Raw genomic sequence first — 13897 nt, forward strand, 5'->3', positions numbered from 1 at the left:
TTCAATTCATGAGGACTCTTATGTCAAGCACTTTAGAATAATTCCTGGCACATGTCTGGAAACTCAGCAAATATTAGTTCTTATTGTTCATTAAGCAAAGTAGCATACAGGCTGCATGCATATATATACATATATATTGGATCTACCAAAATTTTGTACACATTTCTTAGCCACTTACTTTTCTGCTACTCTTTCCTGTCCCTGACCTGTTTCCAAATCACTGGTGGCCTGGATGTCTAATTTTTGAGGCTTAGTTTCCCCGTCTTTAAAATGGGAATACTACCAGCTGATTCAATATACCCCAAAAGATCGTTAATACAGAGGGGGGAAATTGGAATGTTGTCTTCAGACCTTTAGAAGAAAGATGCTTTGCTACATGCCAAGTGAAATTATTTCGATATTTAGTATGTTAATATAATTTTCATCAGCATTTTAGATGGCTAGCTTATTTATGTACACAATTAGTGAATCAGAATGTGGGCAATGGTGGGCAGTGGTAAAACACAAGCCATTTCCTCAGTGAGAAAAGGCTCGTAACTCACAGGGGACAGACTGAGATATGAAGGTCACTCACTTATTTACAGGGATAAATTATACCATCAAGTAAATTTCTTCAGTCAGTCATAAAGAAGAATACAGCTAAGTAATTTACTCAAAAATGATGGTTATAAACCATTCACACTCCAACAAATCAAATTACATCATACAAAACCCCTAGTCATGTTCTCAGGGTTACCAAAATGGGGGTGGAGAGAAGACAATCAGACATTTTACCTGCTTTTCAACTCATGTACAAGACAACACCCATTTGTGGCTGATAATCCACAAAGAGTAGCTCAATTGCTTTGGGGCTCAACCTACTCCACTTTGATTCCCTTCTTGAATATTGAGAACCATACCTTGTAAGGTGAGTGCACAGATGACGTATCCAAAAGGCCTGTGTACAGGCTTTGTATATTAGTGTTAAGAACTAAACTCTGTTTAATACAGTATCTCTTTGCTAAATTTACTGGGATGGAGGAACAAATCTTGGCAGATGTAGGCATCTTCTTTGTGGGGGCGGGGGTTGGAGAGGTAGCTACTAATGGAACACAACAACAAACATGTGCAAATGAGGTTGTTTCCTACCATTGTCAGATTAAAATCATAGGATCCTGGAAGAATGATTTTCTTAAAGGAAATTACAAGAGATAGGATTTATTACTTGCTATGTAAGGTCCAAGTGCTTCTCTTACATTTCTGTACAGCATTCCAGAGGAGTCCTTATTACTATCCCCATTTTACGAAAGTATCTGAAGCTCAGAGAGGTTAATTCATTTGCCTAAAATCACCACAATTCATTAAGTGGCAGTGTGGGGAATTAACCCAGGTCTGTCTGTCTTGAAGACCTGTGAACTTTTTAATAATCTATGATGTCTGCCCACGTAATACACAATAACAAATACTTTTTTTCTTGAGTGCAAAGTTTGATTGGCAGTGGATCTCGAGTCAGCAGAAAGAGGAACATGATGGATTATAAATACTTACCAAGGATGAGAGTTTGGAGAATAAGAACCACATGTTAATTGTTTGCCATCCTAATGGCTAACTTTCTAATATTACAGATAAGGAAATTTAGGACCAAAAGGATGAACTGGGGTCCTGTCTCAGAGTACTACAAATTGAGCATCAAAGTGAAAATTAGAATTCTGGTCTGTTTCCTGAGTTCAGCACTTTACCTCTGGGGTGGAAACAGGAAATTATGTGGTCGTTTTCATACTTCTGCAAGAGACCTGAGCACTTATTTCCACTAGTTTTCCAAGACCTTTGCAAAAAAACAAAAACAAAGCAATTTTGCATCTACTATTATTTCACCTACAACAGTTCTTCATTTATTTTGACATATTAACAATTTGCACTTTTCAACAGGGTCTCATCCTCCATATTTGCAGCTAAATGTTCTAATTTGTACACACACCAAGACTCAAAAAAAAGGAGAGATACATTATATTGTTCCAGATTCTAGAATCTTCTCTTTTTAGAAGTATTTCTGGGTGGCTCATCTTATGGGGAACATTAACTCAGGCAATTATCTCTGTACAACACTTGTTGATATTTTTCTTGAACTTCAAAGATTGTTGTTAATCCTAAAGGATTATCCATTTATTTTATAATATTTTACATAACAGTATGAATTTTAATTACTCTTCTGGTATATTAAAGATACAACCATTATTCAAGATGGAATGAGAGGAAAATATACGGATATGTAAAAAACATGGTAGTGGTGGTTATGTGCCATGGAGTTGGTTCCAACTCACAACAACCCTGTATAGGGTTTTCGAGGCTGTAAATCTTTATGGAGCAAAAAGCCTCACCGTTCTCCCAAGAAACTGCTGGTAGTTTCTAACTGCTGACCTTGAGATTAGCAGCCCGATTTGTAACCACTATGCTACTAGAGCTTCTTGCATAAACAAATAAATACGCATTATTATTTAGACATGTCATGTGTCTTTGATTTTATATCAGTAACATATTATAACACCATTAACATCTATAATTTAGTCATTCATTAATTCCTATAAATTGACATGAAAGAATGTTGAACAGCAGGTGAATTATGATTTTTTTTGAATGAGAATATTTAGAAAGTTAAATTTTCTAGTTTAGGACCTGACTCTGGCAACACGCAGATTTTAGGATTGTACACAGTGTCTGTCCATTTTTACTCCAAAAGTAATATTGCTGTGATGGACAAATTGAGCTAGATTGGCACTCTAAAACTAAAAGTGGCAACAGGAAACTAGCAACCCATAACTAGCAAGAACCAATAGAATAAACCTGTATTTAGAAAACAAACAGTTTATTACATCCTGCTGAAATTACTGAAAGTGAAAAACGAAGTATATCCCCAAACCCACTGATAAATTATTCTGTCAATTTCCTAATTAAGATTTAGATAAACTGTGTACTCATTTAAAAGTTCCATGATAGAAATGTTCTTTTGTTTTATCATAAGATTACTGAAATACATAACTAAAGCCAGGTAGTTTTAATACTAGAAGAAACCACATCACTACAAAACAGAAACTAGCCTTCTGTGTAAGGTCTTTAAACAGTTGGATTTAGTATCCCAAGTTAAACTTTGTTAATTATGCATACCTTTGAGCATTTTTGACACATTTTATTCATACAATTAATTAGTTCTCAAAAGATACCATTTTATAAATATTGGTATTTTTAAAATAAAATATTTCATTACTCTTTTGATAAAATGCAAATACCATGTACATTTGAGACCCATGATTATACATTTAAAAGAATAAACTGATTTTTAAGAGTTGGAAATTTTATGATGCACATTTTTTTTCTTCAAGTGGTATTATTATTTCACTTTCTCTATAGGGTTACACATTGGGCTGCTCACCTCAAGGTCAGCAGCTTGAGTCAACCAGGTGATCCATGGGAGAAAGATAAGGCTTTCTGCTCCCATAAAGAGTTACAGCCTGGGAAACACTAGAGAGGGTTGCTATGAGTCAGGATCGACACCACCACAGAAAATCATGTGAAAGTAAATAGAGTTTTATGTTCATGTATTGGTCACTGTATCACATCTCTGCAATAATGTTTATAATTTTATTTCTTAAATTTTTTCTATGACCATAACTATCAAAATACATATAATGCATAATTAAAATATTTCTTCTTTATTAATAAGAATTTATTTTAAAAATTAAAAATAGATTTTAAATCTTGATAAACAGTCATTCTAAGGAGTAAAATTTTATTGTAAATGTATCTCTTAATAAATCAATGTGGGTTGTTTATGATTCTTTGGTTAAAGGATTTATCATATCATATTACCCCTTGTTTTAAATCAGGGGGTCTGTAATTAAAGCAGTGTGCATTGTAAACCTTTCTCTTGAGTAGTAAGAGAAAGGACAAGGGTAGATGGATAAGGGCAATCTAGACCTATAGTAACTTCTCAGGCAGTTTTGGGAAAGAGAATATAGGGAATATTGAAAATTCATTCCCTATTAATAACCATGTACTCTGGAGACTCTTTGTGCACCCTAGTATGAAACACTGAAAGTTCATTTCCTCTAATAAGCCTCCTCAACCAGGCGAAGATGATCAAGGTTTGATGTGACCAGAACTTGCTTCTTGACTGTGTATATCAATTTGAATTAGATTGAACATGTACTCCAAGGAATCTATCTTCTCTGCATTACTATGATCCTTCTACACTATTAGTATAAGGCCATGCACCTGTGGATCTAAATAAACATTTATTAATCATTATTTCAAAGATAATCCCATATTTTAAAATGCAGTTTCATAGAAATCTGTACAGTTTTAAAAAATCATAAGGAAAAATACTTTGGATTGTGACAGTGTAAAAGTAAAAACAGGTTGATATTTAATATTTTTAAGATTACTTACCCTAACTATTGTATGTACATCATACACTCACATACATATCTTGGTTATAGCCTAAGTGCAGCATAGTGCTAAGCAAAGTGGAAAAGTCAGAAAATAACGGGGCAAAGATTACAGCAAGGTTAGAATGGGGGCAAGGGGAAAAGCAGTTCCCACAGAATAATAGTTTTTAAATTGGAGGTCTTTACTTAAAACCCACAGGAAATAAAGAGGGTCAAAAAAGAGAGAGAAAATTGCACACGGGTTATATTACTTAAGAAGACAATCTCGTTTCTCTTTCAAAAATTGCTATATTATTTTGAAAGATGCCTTTGACAATGGATGTCATCACTTAAGGACCATTGCTCAATAAAAGATGGTCAAGAATTCTGAGTTTTATGGCACTTAAATGTTTCTGCCAGTTTGTAGAAATGTCATAGTTTTGATCAACTTGGTTTAAGGAAATAAAAACTAAGAAATGTAAATAAGAGAAATTAAACTAATGCTTAGCCTTTTGTTAAATTTTATAATCAAGAATATATTTTTAAAGCACTGTTTTGAAGAAAAGATCTAATTTAAATTTTTGACTCTAGAATCCTGAATGAAGTTGTTAAAATGCAATCTATTATTTTCAGTGGTCGGAAAAACAAACAATAGTTAATTAAGAGAAATCTCTGTATATCATTTTGTCTACACTTTTATTAATGAGAATCCTTTTAACATTGATACCTTAAGTTAAAATCATTGTCTGAACTAAGATTTTCTAGTGTAAATCACAAAAGAATAATGTTTTTAATTTCTTATGCAAACATGGAGTAGATGGGTATTATATTTATGGATAAAAATTCAAGTTCAGTCAATATGTGCCCATCATGGTAATTGTAATAAAGACAGGAAGTTTATAAGAGCTTGTGCATTGTTTCTAAATAAATATATCAGTAGAATCTTGTTCATAAAGCTTCTATTTAATGAATCATACAGCTAGTACTTATTAGTCTTCAATTTTTCTTTAAATAAAGCCTTTTTTCTATGGTCAATAGCCTATTTAGTCTATAGCTGTCACATATGTTTGCACTGAAATGAGGCTCCAAAATTTAGCAGAGATTGAATATACAGTTTCAGGTGTATCCATGCCTTTAAGATTTTATTATGTGAAGACAAAAACAGGAGGAAGGGCAGAGTAGTTGATAGACCTATGATTGATTTCACCCATGTTTCAACCAGTTTCATGATGCTTAATACTTTGTTCTCTGAGTAGGCGAAATTGGATTGGATGAAAGAGAAATGAAGTACTAGAAAAGGATGAGAGTCTGAGTCCAAGAAAAACGTGTAAAGGGTACAGAAGGAATTGGACAGAGTTCACAGATGGAGCACAGAGAGAATGACAGGTAACTTGACAATCATTTTTAGTTAATACTCACAAGTAGGATAGAAGTTAAATGTAAATTGTTTTCTTCAGGTTTTATTTTCTAAAGACTCTTAATTTTGGAGGACTGGAGTTCTGGTGTTGTGTTGTAGTATATGCGCTGGACTGCTAACCACAAGGTCAGTGGATCAAACCCACCAGCAGCTCCTTGGAAATCCTAAACAGGCTCTCTGTGAGTCTGAGCCAACTTGATAGCACTTAACAACAAAGACTTTCATTGAAATTTTGGTGGTTGCTTATATTCTAGACTGAAAAAAATCGGTATTATTAAGGAGCAATGGAGGGTTTACTGTAATCCAGGCACTGGGATTCTTATTTTTACATACATCACTCAAATTCTCACAATCACCCTCAGATGTGGGCTATATGAGTTTTTCCATTTTATGAGCAGACAACTGGGGTTTAGCAATATTCCTTATCTTAAAGTGTACTATGTTGAGGCCATAGAGCTGGTAAGTATCTCAGGCAAGAATTCAGAACCAGTTTTCTTTAAATCCAAAACTCTTAAATTTATTAACTACAGAAGCTGCAATATTGCTGTTGTTAAGAGCCATTGGGTCAGTTCCAACTCACAGCAACCCTTTGTAGGTTTTCCAAGGAACAGCTGGTGGGTTTGAAATGCCAACCTTGTGGTTTGTAGTCCAGTGCTGATCCTATAACGCCAACATTGTTGTTGTTGTTGTGTGCCGTGGAGTCAGTTCCAACTCATAGCTACCCTGTACAGGGTTTCCGAGGCTGTAAATCTTTATGGGAGCAGAAAGCCTCATCTGTCTCCCATGGAACAGCTGGTAGTTTCGAACTGCTGACTTTGCAAATCCCAGCCCGATTCATAACCACTACGCAACCAGAGCTTCTTACATTTTAGTAATATTTAAATACACCTCTGAAATGTAAATGTAAATTACAGTTACTATTAATCACTAATTGATTCAATTAATGCACAAAATTGTAATTAAATGTGTGTGGTGCAATTGGAAGGATCCTTGTGAATGTTTTCCACTCATTTTCCCTAATGAAGACATTTAGTTAGGATTTTAGCCTTGACAAATATATGTCATATATGTACATGTGTCTATGCATGCTTTTAAAAATGTATGTAAATATCTACCTACATAGGCATTTAGAGAATATATTTAGATAGATGTAAGTATGAGCTTACAGATAAATATGGGAGAAAAAAAGTAAGGGCATCAAATGTTTCATTATCTGTCAGTCTCTAATATAACAAATAGATTTAATACAAACCAAATTTTACAATAACAATGTTTTTAGAGAAATTATTAACATAGTTCTAAATATCATCTGGATAAAAATTTTAAAAGAGATTACTTATTTTATTAGATATCAAAATATAAAGAGTAAATCATTAAAACACTATAATAGCAGAAAAATAGCTGGAAGAAAAAAAATGTAAGCAATCATTGGTATATATGCTGTTAAAGTGACACTGAGTCTCTTCCGACTCAGTGATCACATATAGGATTTCCAAGTGCTGGATTTGAGCCATCAGCCTTGTGGTTAGAAGTCCAGGGCTTATGCTACAGCCCTAAACCAACACTCCATTCAACGCTTGTTGTTATTAAGTGCTGTCAAGTCGGTTCCAACTCATAGCAACCCTGTATAGGGTTTCCAAGGAACAGCTGGCACTGACCTTGTGGCTCAAACCGACCCTGTGGTACAGGGCTTTATCCCACAGCGCCACACCAGGACTCCCTAAGGAAATGTTACTAAAGTTTAAAAATTGGGACACTAATAAATAATGCTGAATTTATAGCTACCTCTAGCAAAGGTATTCTCTTTGTAAGGCAGTAGACCTCTGGTTGTGACCAAAGTAGAGCATACAGGTGTTGGATTTAGTCTCATAGTCTTATAAGATGGGTTGTTGTTGTTAAGTGCTGTCAAGCTGATTCTGACCATAATGACCCTATACAGGGTTTCCGAGGAAGACTAGAAAGCCTCATCTTTCTCCGGCAGAACAGCTGGTAGTTTCGAACTGCTGACCTTAAGGTTCGCAGTCTGATTCATAACCACTACGTTACCAGAGTAACAGCTTTTAACTAAGAGGTCTTTTATTAACTGTTTTATTATTCAAAAACACAGTTGTTTGAAGTGAAAGCAATTGAGAGATGTTTCCTTGATTTATTGAACTGAGAGAAGAATTTGTTTCATCCCTCTTCTTACCCAAATGAAACTGCCCTTAAGGGTGCTAATTTTAATTATGGTTTCTAAATGTTGTGAACTTTTTTTTTTTTTTTTGAAAGTACACCTCTTTAACCCAAATTATGTTCTTTCTAGCTTTATTTTCTGCTTGTTGGCCTGATGTGACATTTTTTATTACAAAAAATTTCAAACCTGTGTGTGGGGGGGGGGAGAATTATAGCATGAACATCAACATATGAATACTCTGTTATACAATTTTATTAATATTATGCTTTTCTTGCTGTTGACATATTTTTATATAATTGCTTCTAAACTTGGTAGCTGGCATTCCTTTGGATGAAGAGTATTCCTTAATCAACTGGCTACACTGCAATATAATTTCTACTTAAAAGGTAAGTTAGATACTTCAATCTTTCCCTTAAATTACCATAATTTAGAGCAAGAATTAGTGTTCAAGTCATCTCCAGTACTAGCACTAAGGCAACCTTTTTTTTTTTTTTAGATCTTCATCTATTCAATGTGTATCAACCAATTGGGACTGCAGTGATTCTAGAGGATAAGCACTGGACTGCTAACCACAAAGTTGGCAGTTTGAGTCCACCAGCCGCTCCACGGGAAAAAGATGAAAGATAAAGTTTTCTGCTGCTCAAAAACCCCAGGCAGAGTTGTTATGAGTCAGAACCGACACAACGACACCTAACAACAGCAACAAATTGCAATTATTATTCTTTTTTTATTTCAAATGGTTCAGCTTTAGTCACTGCTTGTTGTTGCTGTTGGTAAGTGCTGTTGAGTCGGTTCTGACCCATAGCGACCCTGTATAGGGTTTCCAAGGAGTGATTGATGAGCTTGAACTGTCCACACTGCAGTTCAAACGACTTTGCAGTCCAGCGCATTAACCTACAGCGCACGCACACCAGGAAGGACTCCTTAGCCACAGGTAGCCTAATCGTTTTCTTCGGGCTTGATTATCTATTTCTCATTTGCCAAAGGCACGATTTACTGGAAAGGGCTATAGCCAGAGTAGGTTACTGGGCATGCAGTGAAGGATCAGATGTGGAGCAATGTCAAACAGTCACATTTACCAAACAGAAAAATGGCTCAGAGGCAGCCAGAAGGGGATGTTGCTGTTAACTTTCGACGAGATGGTTCTGGCTCATAGCAACCCTCTCTATAGGGATTTCAAAGGAGCTCTGGTAGCGTAGTGGTTACGAATCGGGCTGCGAAACACAAGGTCAGCAGTTCGAAACTACCAGCTGTTCCGCGGGAGAAAGATGAGGCTTTCTACTCCCGTAAAGATTTACACTCTCGGAAACCCTGTACAGAGTCGGAACCGACTGTAAGGCACATACCAACAACAACATAGGGATTTCAAGGACCAACTAATGGGCTTTAAGCACTGACCTTTCTGTTAGCAGTACAGTGCTTGTCATATAGCAGCATACCATGAGTCCAGAAGGGGAATAAGCAGCTTTATTTTGACATGTAGTGGTCGTTTTTGTATATTAAGTATGCTTAATATTCCATTGCTGTGAAGTTAATTATGGTTTCTGGTGACCCTATAAGAAAAGTGGAAATGCCCATCCAGTTTCCAAGGTTGCAATCTTTATGGAAATAGGCTGCCATAAGAGTAGCTGATGGGTTCGAACCACCAATCTTTCACTTATCAGCTGAGTTTTTAACCACTACACCACCAGGGTTCCTTATCATTCTTAATGGTGTTGGTGCTTGTGTACTGACTCATAGTGCCCCTATATAATGTCTGAGATTATAAATCTTTAGTGGAGCAGAAAGCTTCATCTTTTTCCTGCAGAGCAACTGGTAGATTCAAACTGCTGACTTTGCAGTTAGCAGTACAAGGGGTAACCCACTACACTTATGATTCTTAATGTTTTTGTTGGTAAGTGCCTTCTAGTTGTTTCCGACTCATAACCACCAGTTGATCCTCAGAAACCCTGTATAGGATCTCTGAGTTGGAACTGTCTCGACTGCACTACATAATAAGATTTCCGAGGAGACTGGCTGGTGGGTTTGAACCGCCACCTTGCTGTTCAAATAAACCTTGCAGTCCCCTACAGCGACACATCTACTGTTGCTGTTAAGTGCCGACGAATCGCTTCCGACCCATAGCAACCCTGTATAGGGTTTCCAAAGAGCAGCTGGTGAGCTTGAACCACCGACGCTGCAGTTCAAACGGCTTTGCAGTCTGGTGCATTAACCCACAGTGCCACACCAGAACTCCATAATTCTTAATTGGTTGTTGGCTGTTAAGTGCCGTAGAGTCGGTTCCGACCCATAGCGACCCTGTTGGTACCTAAAATCATTTAGACGGCTACCCTTTATGTTGGAAGACCTACCTTGAGCCTCCACTCTTGTGTTCATATTTCTACCTGGAGTCCTGGTGTGGTGCTGAGGAAGAAACCCTAAGGCCAATTTGAACCACAAGGTTGGTTGCTCAAACTCACCAGCCGCTCCTTGGAATTCTTTCACAGGGTCTCTGAGTTGGGACCAACTCAAAGGCACTTAACAACAACAAGCAAGAAACATTGGGAGCTGTTTGAGTTGTCAAAGTGAGATGCTTTGCAATAAAGACATACCTCATTTTAGCAATATGTTTCTAGATAAGTGCTAATAAAATATTACTATAATTTTTGTTTCTCTCTAAAATTTATCTATGTTGGATTTCAAACTTTTTTTTTTAATGATCAATTTATAATATTCAGACCAAAGGAAATATAACTATCTGGATCATTTGACCTATCAAGTTACAGGAGTGGATATTTTCATTGCAGAGAAATGTAAATGATTTGCACAATTCAACTAAATGATAACACTAAAACTTGAAACTAAAATCAAATCATTGATGAGGTACGAAGCTTCAGAGAAATACCAAAGTAGGAATCATTTTAATGCTCATTACATTTCCTTTGGTTATTCGTGCATCCTCGTTTATCAAAGGAGATGCTGCTGAGGTTAATGAAAAAACACTTTAAAATAAAAGTAACAATAGCAATTTACCAATATGAGAATGGGATAAAGCAACTCCAGGAAGGAAGGTCCCCACAGTAATAATTGAGGATAAAAGGAATTGGTCCCCTATAGCATGACTCACTGGTAGATTACCATCTCCCCAGTGAAGTTTCAGAAGATGTGTGTTTGAGCCTTGGAAGGTTTGCATTCATTATTAACGGCAGTGGTAATTTAAAAAAAAAGTGTCAACACATTGTATCACCACATTCTGTTACTAACATTTATAAATACAGTCTCTAAACCACAAATAATTTGCCTCACATCAAATGAAACTAAGCCAACAAATAAAAACAAAAAATGTATTTATATTTTGTTTCTTGCTTTTTAAAATACTTTCTGCTTTGAAAAAATGTGTGTGATTATAAATGGATTGATTGAATAAGATGTACTGAGAGAGATTTATAGTCTAAGTATACTTCTTTTGATTTAAAAAGAGAAAGAGAGGAAAACATAGAATAGAGGGGAGAAGGTAAAAACAAGAGACAACAGCCTGACAAAGGTCAAGCGGAGGAACTGTACTATATTACTTAATGAAATAATAACACTATAAAGTTAGTTATTGCTTTTTTATTATAGCATATTGGTGCTTCTAAGAACACTAGCAGTGAGAAATAAATGAATATGGTTTCAGATGCTGCAGATGACAGTGGGAGGTCTGGCTTAATTCACCCTTATGAAGTCTTCTTGAATTGTGTCACTTGTAGAATTTGTATTTGACTTTTGGAAACATAAAATGTTCTTGCCACTGAGAACTAATTAAGAAATCTGGCCCTCTGTGACTGAGCTCATTTTGTTCAGGTTGACTGCATGTTCAAGTTGGACTCAAGATGCTCATCTAATGGATACTGTGACCAACTATTTCAGTTGGATTAAGGTAATTACCTAGCTCAACCCCATCCTGATACATTTCACAAGAATGGCATTCAAAGCCTTTAAACTACACTGATACCAAACCACTACTCCAGATTTTTAAGAAATGCAAAAGTTAAAGTTGTCTTTTAGAATAAACCCAACGTAATCCTAGACTACCTCTAGCAAGTAAAGAAGAGGACATACCTTATGGCATGTAACAACATGGATGAAATTTACAGACATTAGGTTAAGTGAAAGAAGCCAGACACAAATAGTAGGTATGTATGATTATGTTAAGGGAGCACAGTGGTTCTATTTCATAAGTACTGGATTGCGAACCACAAGATCACTGTTCAAGCCCACAAGCTGCTCTGGAGGAGAAAGATGAGGCTTCCTGCTCCCGCAAAGACTTTAAAACCTTGGAAACCCTACACAAGGTCGATATGAGTCAGAACTGACTTGAAGGCACTTAACAACAACAACAACAACAACTATATTTATAAGAAGTTCCAAGAGCTGGTCAATTTAATTTATGGTGATAAAAGTCAGAATATTGTTACTTCCTGGGAAGTGGGTATTGACAAAGAAGGAGCATGAAGGAAACTTCCAAGCTGATGGAAATTTGCTATATCTTAATCTAGAATGGCTACATGAGGTATGTTGTTGTTGTTAAGTGCCTTCAAGTTGATTCTGACTCACAGTGACCCTGTATAGGAATTCCAAGGAGTGGCTGGTGAGTTTTGTTAACCTTGAGGTCGACAGTTCAAATCTACCAGCCACTCTTGGAAACCCTATACAAGGTCTCTATGAGTCAGAACTGACTTAACTACACACAACAATAACAGTGGTGCTAGAAAGCAGACATTCTGTCACACTACTGGTGACAATGTCTGAGAATTGGTACAACATCTTTGGAGGGCAATTTGAAATCACATGTAGGACATTGAGCAATGAGCAGAGGTGGTACAATGGTTAAGCGCTTAGAGTCCTGGCATGGTGCTATGGGATAAGCACTGGACAACAAGATCATTTGAAGTGTAAGGTTAGTGGTTCAAACTCACCAGTCACTCCTCAGAAACCCTATACAAGGTCACTATGATTTGGAACTGACTCAATGTCACTTAACAACAACAGTGTATATAAAACTTAGCCTTTCAGTTGCCCAAAGTCACAAAATACAATGCAATTTTGAAGACACCATGACTTTTGCTTTAAAACTAAAAATAAAAAATGATATATTTTAGTGTAAATTTGAAATCCAAATTAGAACAGATTTAGATTTATGAAAAACAAACACTGTGCTTAACACTGTATATACATCCTTCCTTTCTTTTCACATATGATTCCTGGTGAAGAAACTTACAAATTCATAGATTTTCTTAGTGTTCAATGACTTTGAGAAGGTGAGCCCTTCGTTTTTTAGTTATAATTACTTTGCATAGTATTATAACTATGAACCAGAAAACAAGCTATGTAACTTGCCATGAACTGATCATATCATTCAAATCAGTTTGAAGGAGAGAAAGTATCATGGAATTCTCCTAAAATTATTGTGTATGTTTCTTACAATTGCATTTAGAATCTCAAAAATGACTCTTACAAAATCTTACATTTCTTTTAGGACAGTAGACGTCTGCAAACATGATATTTAATTATGAAGAAGTAGAATAGTGAGGGAGGAATTACATTTCTGGATTAAAAAATACAAAAAAGTATATACTTTTAAGTATGATCTTAATTTGGAAACAGAAAAGCAGATCACTGCAACTGAATAGACAGTGAAGAAATAAGTTTAAATATAAGTGACATTCATGATATTTCATATCGATATGAGAGTGTGTTGTAAGTTACACATCATTGTCACAACCGACCATTCAACTGGAAAATAATTGTATCCCTTCCTCACCGCAAAACACAAAGATATGCTACAGATGAATTAAAGACTTAAATGTAAAGCATAAAATGATAATTATTCTGGTAAAAATTAGTATGTGTATATATATACATATTATATATATTATACACATAGTA

The sequence above is a fragment of the Chrysochloris asiatica genome, unplaced genomic scaffold (genome assembly GCF_000296735.1).
Source record: "Chrysochloris asiatica unplaced genomic scaffold, ChrAsi1.0 scaffold00012, whole genome shotgun sequence".
NCBI lineage: Eukaryota > Metazoa > Chordata > Mammalia > Afrosoricida > Chrysochloridae > Chrysochloris > Chrysochloris asiatica.